Raw genomic sequence first — 15,533 nt, forward strand, 5'->3', positions numbered from 1 at the left:
TGGTTAGAGAGGATTATATTCTTATATACCTTCACCCTGAACAGAAGAGAGAAAAAGAAAAGGCATACTGAGCTAGAACTACTTGTGATATATTGTGACCTCATAACTCATTAGCTGGATAATGGGCAAAAAAAGAAGTCCACAAATGTTCTGGATTCCTTAACCCTCTGTGGCAAACCACATTTTTGGTTATTATACTGTCTCTTTTTTAAATGTATTATTTAATAACACCAGAAGCATAATTGTTGAATAAAATTAAGAGTTGAAGATGGTTTGACATCTGACGAGCACTCATTTCAGGAATCACATTCACACGACTGATTTTCTTTTCTTTTTTTAAGACTAATCTTATTTTTACACATATTTAACCTGAAATAGCTATTATGAAAAATATCTACTTAAAAATATGAATATCCCAAAAAGTTTATTTGGCTGATTTTGATTTAATTTATTTACTAAAACAGCATTTTTTACTTTGTTGCTTCAGGGCAACATTATGCAGTTAGATCACTTTTCTTAGGGAAATGATGGTGAAACAGTGGGACTCCTTGTTTGAGATTTTTTTAGTGCCTTCCTGCTCCAAAACACTTTATTAAAATGATCAGTTTTTATCAGGCAGTCGCAGAATTTGATAACCAGCTTATCATTTTGAGTCAGAAATGACCCCAAAACAACCCAAAAATCACAGAAATGTGATATTTACCTGACAGATTAATCAGTTTCACATGATTCATTCAGACACACAAAGTCACCTGTGAATGGATGAGCGCATGCACTTACACAAACACACACAGTTATGATTAAAATCACCCCCACCACCAAATAAATAAATAATACCAATGGGACAGAGGACCAAAGTTATGTGGATAACATTTTGAGGCAGCGCATGAGACTTAAATTGTTTTTCCCACTTGAACTCTGGACACTGTCTGGAGGATAAGGTCTGCACTTTTATCGAAGTAGCCTTTTCTCAAATCTAGCAGATTTTCTCAGATATGTTCTCAATACTATAAATACAGCAGAAGTAGAACACGGGACACATGATGCCCACTCGCTTGCTGTGAATTCTCTGGCCAACATGAGGTCAGTCAGACATTACACAGTCTTTGTACTAAGGAGGTGACAGCGGAAAAAAAAGTTTGAGTTAAATGTCCAGTGTAACTGATGCGGTCATTCACATACAGCTCGGCTGGATAATGGCCTTATTTGTTTAAGGCTGCAGAGCATGTGGATAGTGCAGATTTCACTCCCACTCGCTCAGATGCTGCTAAGAGACCTTAACAAAGCAGATGAAATCCTGGCGTCTGGTATGGTCACCTCTTTGTGAGGAGGGAGATGACACTTTGAAGCCTGCAGCAACAAAATTCACCAACAATGTGTTTTTCAACTTCTCAAGTCATCTTGTCATTTGTTTTTTCTTACACAGTTACAGCTGAAATAAGACAGAATAAAAGAAATGGATCATTTGAAAGGATTCTCAAACATGTTTTTGGATAATTTTGGCACTGACTGACTGGATTGGACCCAAACTGCAAACTAGAGGGACGAACTTTGCAAACTAGAGGAACAGCTAAAATTAAAACGAGGAAAATATTTTTCTTTGTTTGTTGCTAGGTGCTAGAAAGATAACATTTGTCTAGTTGTCTGGAGATGAGGTAAATAGAGGTAGAGGACAGAGGTAAATATGTTGCATTTCTTATGAAAATGCAAGATAAAAACAGAACTATGTATGCTGAACCCAACATTTTCCTTAGTAAAGGAACCGATGAATAAATACTTTGTTCAGTCTGTACAGTCTTGATTTGAATAGTCTTGCCACCTCTGTAAAGCAGCATAATTAATAGAACTAGAAATTGAACTATATAGAGAGGGTGCTTTACCGATAATGAATACCTCCCACTTTTCCACATTTCAAGTGTTGAAGAAGGAGTGTTGGTTTGTCTACATAGCTCAAGTATCTATAGGTCTACTGCCAAGGTGTGGGTTTGTCACTGAACTATCCCTCCCCCCAACCCCCTTCATTTACTCAAAAATAGAAAAGGGATAGAAAGAAAAAGGTGAGGGAGAGAAGGGAAATGTAGTGTGTTCCAAGTCAATTTCTCCTTCCTCAGATTGACTTCAAAGCAACATGACTAATCCTCTCACGCTTGCTCGTTAATAATCCGTTTAATAATCCGTTTAGCAGCTTTTCATGCTGTGCTGTTTGTTGGCATTATGGGGCTGTATAAAATGAGGAGAGGAGTCGTGGCGTTTCACTCAAAGGTGCTCTCTCCACCCCCACCCCTACTGCGCTTAATGACACACTTTTAGTTTTTTTAGCCGCGACTGTGCACCAACACAACATGGGGTCTCAGCTAAGCTATATAAAACTGACTTATACCTGCAGTCACTGGGCAGGAAAATTTTACGATAAGTGCATAAATGTTAAAATCTACACTAGTAGTAAACTTTCATACAAAGGATAATAGATAAATGAGATAATTGATTACATAGTTAAGCTATAACTAGTTAAGCTTAACCAGTCAGCTCCATTTCTCTGCTGTCTGACTGAGAACGTTGGTGGACCAAAACCAAATTTCGTAAATTTAGCCAAACTTTCATCTCACACTGAAGGCCTGCTCCATCTGACTTAAATGTCACCAGCTCATTTAATAACATTTAATCCCATACATCTCCTCAGTAGGTGCCCTCCTCTACCCTCTGGTAGAGTTGTTATTTAGCAGAGACCAAGACAGAAATGACTAAGAGATCATTGAATGTTTTGACATCTCCCAATAATTTGTGAAAATCTGTTTTGAAAGCCTAATGTTTGCATTTTGCACCTCTGTCATGAAAAAGTCTTTGGAGTAAAACTGGAGTCTGTGGGCCAGCAGTGTAGGGTGCTATATTATCAGCTATTACCAAACTGCATTGCACAAAATTTCACTCACCAAAATAATACTTTTTGGATGGGCTGTTCGAAGTACAATTAATCACGTAAGCCATATTATTTTGATTACTTGAAAATGTTTCGTTGGGCACCAAAACCTTCATTGAGAACACCCATTTGGCAACTTTGATTAATGAAGATAAAGGCAAGCAGAAATCTAGCAGTAGCAATGGAAAGAAAAAAAAACTCAAAACTTAGCTATATACATCAAAATGATTTTTTGTACCAGGCAATATATTTTAACATGGAAATCTATGGGGATTGATAACTTTTAGAGTAGCAAGTGGCCATGTGAGGAACTGCAGTTTTTTTGGAACATTCATATTGTCATCTTTTTTCAGCGCTGGAAGAGTGCGTGTGAAGTAGTGCGCATAGCGACCGCAGTGGTAAATGTTGTTGACACTTTGTAACATCAAATAACCTGTGAAAATGAAGGTAAACGTTGTGACAAAATGAAAGTTAAGTTGAAAGATGGGTTTCAAACTTACAGCTCCATCATCACTCTAGCATCCAAATGTAGAATTTTGTTGCTTTTCTAACTTGGAATACACTGCTTGTTACTTCCATTCAGCAGGGTGGAACGATCACAGCTGACTGAGATGACACCTACAGTAGTAGGCAGAGGATGTTGCCTAGTTTATCAAACTGAGTACAACTGATGACCTTTCACCAGGCTCATATAATTCGAAACAAGGTGCGCGATCTCACTATCGCTCCCTCATTGAATAAGTGGTGGTGCAAGACTATGAAACAGTTTACATCAATTAATCATAAGGTACTTATCTGCAAAATAAAAACGTCAGTGTGCTATGTTCAGTCAGTTGCTTATCCTGCGATGACCTCACAGAACTCACAAATAAAACAGTAGCCTCAGTTTAAAGTTAGGGGTAGGATGTGATCTTTTTTTTCTTTTTTTAAATGCATGTATGCAAAATGTTTTGTCACTCAATACTCGTAATTTTGTCAGAATCATAGAGATGGTCTTGGGAAAGCTGATGTAGCGCCTTTTTTGAACATTTATAAGTGAATAAACCCACATTCATTTGCTTTCTGTTTTTTTCTCACTTGAGCTGTCTCCCAGTTTTTCTTCCTTTTTCTGCTATTCTTTCCTCTGCTCTCCCTCTCCATTTATTTTTCTCACAGATGGAACTAAGCCAGCCTCAAGGTTTTGGACTGGAGTCCATATTTTCATAGAGTACGCTTTCAACTGCCATTCCCAGTGAGCCCAAACAAGTGGGTTGCCAGATCCATCATGGTTTTATCTCTCATTATCTGTGAGACTCCCGGCCCCCTCCACTAGCCTTCTGCAACTGCTGGAACTGAGTGTAGATGAGAGATGAAACGATTAACTCCCATTTTCTGTAATCAGCAGAGAGAACTTGACAGAAGAACCAGTGCAGAAGAGAGAGAATATGGAAATATGTAGCTCGTCCTCCCAATTTCTGTTCTCTCGCTTTGCCCAAAGACCAAAAAACAAAAAGTCTACAGCCACACATGGTGAACCAGGAAGACAGATGGAGGGATGGATTATAATGTCTGTATAACTCGTGGCTATCAGAAGTCTTCTGTTGCCATTTTAATTGGAATCCACATGATCCATGCAGCATCTTGATTTCCACTCTTAATTTACAGAGAAAAACACAAAATTATCTCCAGACAAAATGGACTTGCAATGGTGAGTTCATAAATGGATTAGCTGGCAAGTACTTTGATAATAAATTCATATTTTTTGTGTTTTTCTGCAGTTTGTTATGTGTAATTAATTGGAAACCTTTGGGTGGGAGCTGCTCTTTTAGCTCTCTGTGTAAATTTATAATAATCATTTTATTATTTCTGTGATTGTATTAGTTGAGCAATTAATTGATTTATCAGTGAAATGATCAATACCTTGTAATAGTGTATTAGATGTAATAGTTAACTGTTGGCATGACAAAGACTTATTTGTAGGAAAAATGAATAGTAATTGCCCAATTTGTTTTCATTTAAAATTCATTTGCTTTAACAGCTTTCAGATTAATTAGGCTACATGCTCGAAGACTGCTACAGATTGTATAGATGAAACCGCTCGTCTCTTTTGCTGATGACTACAGGATATGTAGGGGAAAATAATATATTACCTGTCAAATTTATAAATTATGCTCAGTGGATTATCCTGTGGAAACTTTTCAGACTGCCCATTGAAATTGAATTCTGTTTTTTATTCTGGGCTCTGCTTTAGAGAGAGGGTGAGAAGTTCAGCCATCTGAGAGGGGCTCAGAGTAGAGCTGGTACTCCTTCACATTGAAAGGAGCCAGTTGAGATGGTTTGGGCATCTGACTAGGATGCCTCCTAGGTGCCTTCTGGGTTTGGAGTTCTGTGCATGTCCTACCTGCAGGAGGCCGAAACAGGACACATTGGAGAGATAATTTCCGTCAGCTGTTCTGGGAACATCTCGACGTTTCCCGGACAAACTAAAGAAAATGGATAATGGCAAGTCTTTATTGACGTCGGAATTCAGACAAAAACAAAAGCAAAAAAGAAAGTACTTGTTTTTGTTTTGGTCTCTGCTGTGCATGGATCCAAGGCAGGTCTGTTTAATGAAATGGTTGATTTAGTGACAACTGGGAAGCAGGTTTGTGTTGAGTGATGGCGAGCAGAGGACATGCATTGTCTTTGACTGAAGTTCTGCAGTAGGGCCAAGCTATATTAAAACCTTGTCTGCTGAAATAGCAGTACTTCAGATATAAATTAAGTTGCTTAGGGGCTTGAAAACTCATTTACTGACTTTATGGTGTGTCTTCAAGGGAAATGATAGATTAGGTTGATGACAGCAGTTGATTCTCCCGTTCAGTCACTTAGTAAGGTGTTGGGCCACCACATCCTGCAGAACAGTGTCAGTGAGACTCGGCATTGACTTTACAAACCTCTCGATTGGGGGTCAAGGACTTAGGATTGATTTGAAATTAAATATCTGCTTCTTTTGATTTTGTTGCCATCAACACATAAAAAAGCTAAAACATGAATGAATAAATAAAGTTTTTGATAGGTGAATTAAAATGCAGGAAAAGATGTTCAGGCCAAAAAGTATTTTATAGCTAATTCTGTTAAACATTAAGGTAATGAGGTACAAAAGAGTATCACACAGAAGCTAAAGCTTCCAGATAGAGAGGAAGAGGAGCAATAAAAACAATAAGGCACTGGCTCCACATGGGACCAACATACAATCAAATGTACCTCTGTGGCATACTTTTGACGGAGCCTGCAAAAAGACTTGTAGACCGCCCTAAAGAAGCCGTTTGCTGTCAGCAGGGGGCAGTGTCAAAAGCAACTAATCTGTTGGCTAATTTTCATGTTTGTGCTCTTGTCCGTCCAATAAAAGGATCAAAGATGAAAGCAGCTGTTGTGACATGACAAGTTCCCTTTTGAAGCCTCAAGGCAGGCATTTCCACTGTAGTTTTTGAAACCACGATTTGGCAAACAAGGTGCAAATTAGACTGTGAAATTTTACACTCACTCGCTAATGACTTTCAATCACAAATCCACTAGACTTCTATAGGGCTGAAAATCTTCTCGCCCCCACAAGTATTGCCCCCTGGTGGCCATGGAAAAGAATGCAGGTTTAGGGCACCTGCAGATTGGCTTCACTTTTCAGACCTGGAAGTTACATCCATCTTTTATACAATCCGTGCGGAGCCCCTGCTGCAGAGAAGGACAAAGTTATCACAAAAACAATAGAAAATAGCACAGATCTCACAATACCCTTACATGGAAATCACCCCCAAAACACACAAATTCAAAAGACACGGACAGAATTCCAGAGATGTGCTATAAATTGTCCCTGCTTTTTGTTAATTTCAGTTGAAAGTACCAACTGCTCCAGTTACTGCTGTTATAACCAAACTTTTAGCAAAAGCTTACCTCTGAATTTTTTTTAATTCTCTTACTCTCATAATTATGTTTCCATTTTAGAAAAAAAAAAAGGACATTCATTTTCAAGAAACTGTACAAACAAAAACGCAAAATTTTGATTAAGTAAGCTCTGGGGTAAGGAAAAAGACACTGCTTTGGTTTAAGGCTAGGGTTAAGATTTTCTCTGTCAGCTGACATTTTGCTTTTAGCAAAAATAACTGGGATAACATGAGGCTTGAGCTGTGTGTTTGGGACCGACGGCAACTGCATTAGCAAGCTTTCCTCCGAGCACTTGGCTCTGTCTGAACAGCTGTTGCTTAAACTTTTACCGAATAAATGCAGTGACTTTGATATCAGTCCATTTTTTGTGCTAAATGGTGAGGCAAAGGCAAGCTGCAAGAGAGACAAGAGGCTGAAGGTTGTAATACCTTCTGAATCCCAGTGCACCTTAATAGGACTTAATAAAGCCAAAGATCACAGACATTACCTCAGCTGAACTGTAAATCGAGCTCTGACGCTTAAACACACACAAACATCTGCACACATCCAGTGTTTTGGCTTGAACGTGTCTGCCCTTAAGTTAATTAAAGGATTTAGTAGGCTAATTAGTAGATTGTTAAATAGGGGACACATGGTCTTCCTATTGTGCTCCGAGGTTTGCGTCACCTGAGGTATCAAGACTAATCCCTTCTAACTGGAGCAATAGAGAGTAGGTTGTAAACAATAGCTGGTATCACAGTTGGTAAGACAGTCTTAGATCCAGATGGTAAGTAGAGTAATCTCAGGAAGGGATTGACCAATTATTGGCTTTGGGAGGATAATGCTAAGCTTGTGTACTTAATGGAAAATTCATTGAAACAACCCTTTGAACTCTTTAACTAACTTAATTTGATTTATGGTTTGTTATGGAACTATAGTGAGAAAAGCTCTTCACTCATGCAGCAGTAACCTTTCAGGTGTGAAATGTAAAATAAGAATGCATTAATTATACAAAAGCTGAATGTATGAAGACCATAGATGAGAATACATGTTACAGATGGTATGGTTGTCAGTTCCAAAGTGTATCCTTTTGCAGCAAGTTTTATTTATATCACCTTTTAACTTTACCCTTAGGTCCAGGTAAAGAGACACTGTGATGTTCCGTACTATCTGTTAAATTAGGTAATGAGCAGCCGAGCCATCTTTAAGAACTCTACAGTGGCATAAAATGAGACTTGAAATAGAAGACTCGGTCAGGTTATCCTGCCCCAAAAAGGCTCTGAGCGTAACCTTTCAGACCTCTCTGAAGTAGTGAGACCTCATCCAGCACAGGGATTTATTCAAAAAAACAATGGCCTCTCTATAGTGTGTGACAAATATCTTTACATTGGCCTCGCTGTGGGTAATGAACACCAATTATTTCTTCAGTAACCTGAAAAACAATTTGACCACAGGATGGATAATCTCTATGAACAGATGTCTGCATATGAATGTCCAGAATCTAAAGGAAGAGGATAAGATTTCAATTATCTGTTTGTAGTCCGTATATAGCCCATATGCTACTGGTGGATCATGTTTATGCAGGTTGAAAGAAGGTAAAGACTCTTTGGCAAACAGTTTCCCAAAATGAAATTTGACAAATACATTTGTTAGTAGATGAAGAGAAAGTCTTGACCTGGATTTTGATGATATCAGAATGCATAAGAAGATAATTATGTCCCCCCTTATATACATGTTTATCACTCTCCATAGGTAACAAAGCCATACATTTGTTATAAGAATCTGTGTATAATGTTTGCAATTGTACTTATATTTAGGTTAGATAAATGCGTTAATGTGTTTCGGTTTCAGTTCAGTCTTGGCGTTTTCTTTGCCTTTATATATTTCTTTCAGATTTTGGTCACTGAGGAGGAAGTGTGGATTTATCAGAACAGATGTTTCCTTGGATGCACATTGCTGATAAAATCAGCGAGACTAAACCTAACCAGTAAATTTATTAAAGTAAAGCCATAAAACTAAATCAGTAAGTTCAAAGATGCTAAAGTGCCATTTATAGAGTTCAGGGGAAGTTTTCACTGGGTTGTAAACTGTGATCAATTGCCAGAACATTAGTCCAGCAACATATTTTTAATCTATTTTTATTGATGTAAATATGAAAATTAACTGTGATATTGATTCCAATTGACATTGGCCAGCATTAGATAATAGCATTGGTTTTCAAATTAGCTGTTGCACTTCTCTGAATGTGTAGTCACTCTAAGTGTTCGTGCAAGCTCGTGTGTGCATTTGTTTGAGCTCAGTATTGGCAGTGTGAAGATTTTCAATTATGAGTAGCTTTGCTGGAAGAATAAACAGCGAAACTATTGGCTAACCATTTGTATCATTTGCAATTAGTGTAAGAACTAAAGCGTGATTTTCCTCACTGTCTTGCTCTGTCTCTGTCTCTCATCCCTGGCTTTAATTGGCATTTTTGTGCAAAAATGTAAAAAGTCACTAAGATGGCAACAGCTTTCCATTCAAGGAGATTATGGATGGAACAGTTACCAGTGAGAGCAAATAGCCTTTTGTAATCCTCGGAGGACATTTAATTAACTGGCCTTCCTTTCAGTTACTTCGTTTTTTTCTGTCTTGCTTTCTTAGTCTCTCTCAATCTGTTTCTCCTTTCCTTTTTCTTGCCTATTTTTTTGTCTTACACCATTTGTCTCTTTTTTTTTTCAAAGATGTGAAGGCACAGCGCTCATGCGTGCAGACACACACTCACAGGTATACCAAAACTCTTTTCTTCAGTGGGTTGAAGGCTGGAGTAGTTAGTTCAGCATGTTAGCACAAAATGAGAGAAAGCGAGAGCGAGAGGAGGGATAAACTCCACATTATGCTATCAGTACTGTCAGCATAATGTAGAGCAGGAGGGGGAGAAGGATACGGAGAAAATGAGGTAGCAGAGTTAGAAAGGTGCTGATTGAGGTCACCGGAGGAGTGCGGACGAGAAAGGAGGGCTCTCTTTTATTCTTCGGCTGTTAAATTAAGTACCTTCACATTCATACTGACATCTCCAAGCTCACTCATTTATGTAGTGATGTAACATATTTACATATAGACTTAAACTGATTAATCAGTTGCCTCATATCCACTTAAAAAAGCCTCTCTGGCTGGTGCTGTACCTTGGCACTTTAAGGCTTCATATGAGTCATAACTGTGTTCTTGTTTCACAGAGATATTAAAGGCTTTTGGACACATTTTATTATGACAGTTTGGTTCCCGTGATGTACTGTTTATCCTTGGTAAGTTGATGTGCTGAAGACATGTGCTTTGCAGTGAATTGGTGTAATTTTTTCATGTAATTGACTTCATAATGCACCCCGCTGCAAAGCAATTTCCCAACAGAAATTTCAGAAGTGTCCCAAGTTGATTCCAAGGATGAGTATTGAGGCTGATCAAGGCATATTTCAGTGATCAGGTCATCCTCAAATAAAGCAGATCTTAATGTGATCCCTTCTTTTTTTTTATTTCGCCGTATGTTTTCCACCTCTGCCTGCTAGTCCTTCTGTACTGCTCTATATCTAAGTAATAGCCAGTCTCTACACTGCAAGCACTTTACTTAGAGAGTGAAAACTGTGGTGTGAGTCTGAAAAATTATTTTCTCACAGTGCCCACATTCAGTTGGCATTATATCTACTAGATCAGGAAGTAACAAAACCTGCCTACTCATTAGCCTATTACAACCCAGTGTTTTTAAACGAAAAGCCACCTGGTCTTTGCAATGATGGCAGGCATTGGAGCAGTATTGCAAAGGTATCTGTATGGCCATCTCTGAGAATGCTTCATCATCTGTTTTCAACAATAATAGGAAGAACTAAAACATTTTTTCTTAGTCCTTTGTACCAGAATCTGCCAGAACAGGGTGAAGAGTCCAAATCTGTGAATATTTAGAGTGTTAGATAATGTCATCATTTGATCTGCTGTCAAGGTTACTTGTTAATTTATTATTTGCCTCTTTTGAAAATAACTCATCCAGGGTAGGAGGCACACACCAGTGTAGTTCTAGTGTTAGTCCCAACCTTGGATAAATGGGAAGTGTTGCATCAGGAAGGTCATCTGGTATAAAATCTTGGCCAAATAAAACATGCAGATCTAGTGAAAGCATAAGATTGGGTGCCAATCTTGGAACTGTGGTAGTGGTAGTATGTGAGGGTGGTGCAGGACATGTATGAGGACAGACAGACAGTGGTGACGTGTGTGGTTGTGAGTAACAGATGGTTTAAGTTGGGGTGTGATTACGTTATGAACTGGCTCTGCTTGTTTGTAATGATGATGGTCAGGTTAACAGATGAAGAAAGGGCAAGAGTCTCTTTGGACTATAATGTTTGCAGACAACATTGTGGTCTGTAAATAGAATAGGGAGCAAGTGGAAGAGAGCCTTTAGAGGTGGAGGTATACTCTGGAGAGGAGGGGAATGAAAGACAGTAGAAGCAAGACAGGATACATGTATTCATGTTTATTCATTATTCATTGTAATAACAGATTAATACTGTGAGCAGTGAGTTTCTCGACTGCAGCTAATGATGGTAGTTCTTGTTCTGCTCTTTAGCCTACGTGAGCTCACGGCTCCAGCACATGAACTAGTTTAACTCTTCAGTTTGCCCCACCTGACCAATATTAGCTAGTTGCTGATATATTAGTATTGGCATTTGTAAGGAACAGTTTAAATGATTTTAACCACCCTTTCATTGTGTTATGAGTTCTGATGTTCCATAGTCTGTCCACCAGAGCACATTCTGAAACTTCCCAGTTGGCAACGTGTTTCCAGTGCCACAAACACAATAACCTGCTGACTACCAGCTAACTACACAGTAAAATCAGTATCTGTATATGTGAATCGACCGTAAAAGTCCTCAATCGGTGGAGCTTGACCTGAATCATATCACGGACTGACGCAACAGCTGTCCACACTCTCAAAAGGGAAGCGGGAATAGCAATCAGTGCTCATTAGCAGTGATCGAACTTTGAAAATAAGAGCACGGGGATTTTATGCTTTGGTATTTTTTGTCTGTAAATATAAAGTGATTGTGGGAGTAACTTTAACTTGCCACAGACATAACATTAGTATGAATTTGAGTCCATTTTTTAATGAAGCCATCACTAATGATGCTGTTTTGCCTTTTCTTTTTTATGCCAATTTGTCTGTTTTTTTGTTTTGGGGTTTTTTTTTTTTTGTCCTTTTTAAGCTTCAAAAGTCAAATCGTGAAAAGGGCTGCATGACATTACAGCAGGGAATTGCAACTTTTGTTCAACAGTTACTGATTGTGGTTCATGTTAATTGAGTCGTGTTATGATCAGAAGAAAAACACACACAGCTACCATTTTTCATTAGGGGGTGATTGACTACATATTCTGTATGTGGTCTGAGAACAAGATTAGATGAAAGCACTGTGGCAGAATGAAATTTAGAAATGCTTGGACTAGGTTGGTGGGCATGGAAAAGCCTTCTATGGCACTGTTAGTAATTGCAGGTCCCACTGTTTCTAGGGATTGCAACATGTCATTAGATCCACTAAGATGCATTAGTGATGGGGATGGCAATAGCACCATGCTGTATCTCCCAAGGTTCTCCTTTAGCCACTAATCCACTGATGATTGTTATTAGTGAGAAAGGCGTGTGCATGTGTAAGATGCATTCTGGCACAATGCTCTGTATATTAGCTTGGTGATTTATTGTCTTGGATGTGCTATCCCTTTTTCTCAAAGCTGCATTGTCCTTTTTCCAATTAATTTTGAATCTGTTATGGCCTCGAAGACGAAGGAAGAGAGGGAGATTATCAACAAATACACTGATTGAACCACAAAGTCAAGTGGTATGGTATATATTTTTGGGGGCGATATGGCTGCTTAATTCTGCTCTTCTGTCTTCTTTTGATGTCTTCTTATATTTTTCTTTGTAGCACCCCCCGTCATCTCTAATGCCACTGATTTATGCAATTGCTTTTTCGTGCTTTTCTTTTTTCTGTCTCTTCTTAATTCTTCCATCTTCCACTTTTCGTTGTTCTGCTGTTTCTATAACAACCGCAGGGTCATTTTTCAGTCTCTGCGCTTCACTCTTAATCCTGTTCATGCGACACTCGGCTCTTATTTTCTTGCTGCTTTTTCCTGCTGCGCTCTATATATTCCTTGATTACACCCTCTCGTTCTGAAAATATATTTATATCTTAATGTCTTTTTCTCTATATCTTCTGTCTGTCCACTTTGCATTATTCTATGCACAGTCATACGCGCAAAGGACTTTTCTCACCTCGCTACTTGTTTTTGTGACGCCAAATAGGAATTTGAAATTTTTTTTACAGCAGGTATCAAAGCTGACACAAATGAGAGCAAGTCTTTGGCTCCAGCCCTGAAATTACTCCTCTGCTTCCCTGCTGTGACCAGCTAGCACTGATGTGTGCTGTGCGTTTGTGGGTGGAAGGGTGGGTGTATTGATGAGGACTGTATGGGACCTCACTGTGTTTTGCCACTGTCACTATGATTGCTGTTTACTGTGGATGCAGATTGCACAGCACTGATTATGATTACTAGTTGAAATGTGAAGATGGCCTCTGCAGTTTCTTTTGGATTACATTTCCATTGTCTGTTGTTCACATGGGACATTCAAGAAGGGAACAGAGGGAGATGATAGCTTAATATAAGAAAGTGTAACTGAAGAAGATAATTTCTGTATTTATTTGTTTGATTTATGTGTCTGAACATGGCTTTTGCTTAAGCCTTAGTTACACCAATCTGAAATGTATAAGCTTCAAACCTCTTAATTATAACTGTAAGTACAATATAAATAGTTTATAATAGTGTGGGGTGTCTATGAAGAAGTCACTATTAAGGAAATAAAGCCAAGAGACAAGGCTGAGATATTCCAGATCAGACAAGAACAGGACTGAAAATGAGTGGCAACAAGTCTCATTGAGTAATGAACCCAAATTGTGACATTTTTGTGTCAAATTGTCACCAGTATCTGCAGAGGAGGCCAGGAGAGAGGTATACCAGTGAGAGTCTGCCTGCTTTGGAGGCTTGGTCATGATTACAAATAAAATTGAAATGAATTGTTTGGATCTTGATTTTGGTTAGTGGTGTTAGGGAGCTTTTCAAAATTGAAAGAATTACGAGAACAGAAAAAGTGCCATCAGATTTTGATCAATCATCCAAAACCATCTGTTTGGTGACAGCTTCATTTTTCAACATGACGATGATACCAAACACCCTTCAATGCAGTAAAAGCATACTTGGATACACAGCAATGGATTGGCCGCCGCAGAGCCTGGACCTCAATATTTCTGAAGCCGTATGAGGTCATTATGACAGAGAACAAAACAAAAGGCAGAAACATCCAAAGGCATCTCTGAATGTTCTTCAAGAAGCCTGGAGAACTCTTCCTGAAGACTACTAAGAACTTGTAAGAAAGCTTGTCTCAGACATTTCAGGCTGTGATGAAGAATCAAAGTGGTCATAACAAAAATTTATTGTTTTTTCCTTACATGTCCATAAATGTGTCTACATATATTTTGATAATTAGATGCACCTGTTTCTCATTTTCTTAGCAACATATAGAGAAATCAGTGCTACCTCGAGACTGTCATATTATAGTATTATGAAGTATTACTGATTAATCTGTACCTTTTTTTGTTTGTTTTGAAAAACACATATGCTGATGATTTCTGGATGTCAATCTTCTGGATTTCCATTAAGTCTATCAACATGCTGGTCAGCAGAAGTTGGGCAAGAAAATGAATGAGCTAGATTGATGATGACAGAATAGATTTTAACAGCGTGAGAAAGTGGGCATAACCTAGCAACCTTAACACCAAGAAAGCAGATCAGTGAACACAGATCTTCCTTACTGACTATATACAAGAACCTTATTAAATTAAGTTAATAATGAGTTTACTTTAGTGTTTTTACATAAAATGATTCATACTTTAAGTAATGCCATTTAATTATACATTTAATAAATTGTGCATATATGTCTGATTCTAGTTACATAACGAATCATTTAATCAATTTATTTTTGGCACTTTTGGCGCTCAATAGTCCAAATTGATAAAGTGAAATTGATTGAATTTGAACTTAGCCAGTTAGTCTGCAGCACTTATTGGAAAGACAACTGTGTTTCCGTCAGAGTTATTAGTGGTTGGTAAAACAGAAGTCTGAATGTCTGATTTTCAGTGGTTATGAAAGAAAAGAGCAGCAGTCACAAGACAGAAATAAACTAAATAAATACATACTAATGAAGGAACCTAGCCAATGGCTGTGCCTTCGTGGTTTAAGACTACATGAAACATTAACCTAAAAGAAGTAAATCATAATATGTAAATGTAACCAACAAAAAAATGAAATAAAATGGGACCAGCTCTGAAAAGATTTTATAATGCTCAATTATTCATCTTTTTGTGTGTTTCTCACGTTTAGTCTTTAGTGTTTTATCTAGGCTAACAGATGGGTAATGAGGTCAGCTGCCCTTCTTTTGTTTTATATATACGTGTACATATGTGAGAGAGAGAGCCTCAATGTGATCATTTTAAATCATTCAGCTATCAATAACATTGCAAACTGCGTTCATAAACTGCATGTGATGCACAGGCACAGCTACCTGCTAATTAGTGCTAAGTAACAGGCTCGGTTTCACTCTCCAAAATTGAAGCACATACTTTTTGGATGCTTTGTACCCCACAGCAAATTAGATTATTTGTCACATACT

General features: G+C 38.2%; 1 protein-coding gene across 1 annotated transcript in view; it reads left to right on the forward strand.

The window, feature by feature from the left end:
* The window catches only part of LOC134631753 (neural-cadherin-like), a 307,958-nt gene that overhangs the window by 69,330 nt on the left and 223,095 nt on the right, over nt 1-15,533 (forward strand). The window lies entirely within an intron of this gene.

Source organism: Pelmatolapia mariae, linkage group LG1 (genome assembly GCF_036321145.2).
Source record: "Pelmatolapia mariae isolate MD_Pm_ZW linkage group LG1, Pm_UMD_F_2, whole genome shotgun sequence".
In the NCBI taxonomy this organism is placed as follows: Eukaryota; Metazoa; Chordata; class Actinopteri; order Cichliformes; family Cichlidae; genus Pelmatolapia; species Pelmatolapia mariae.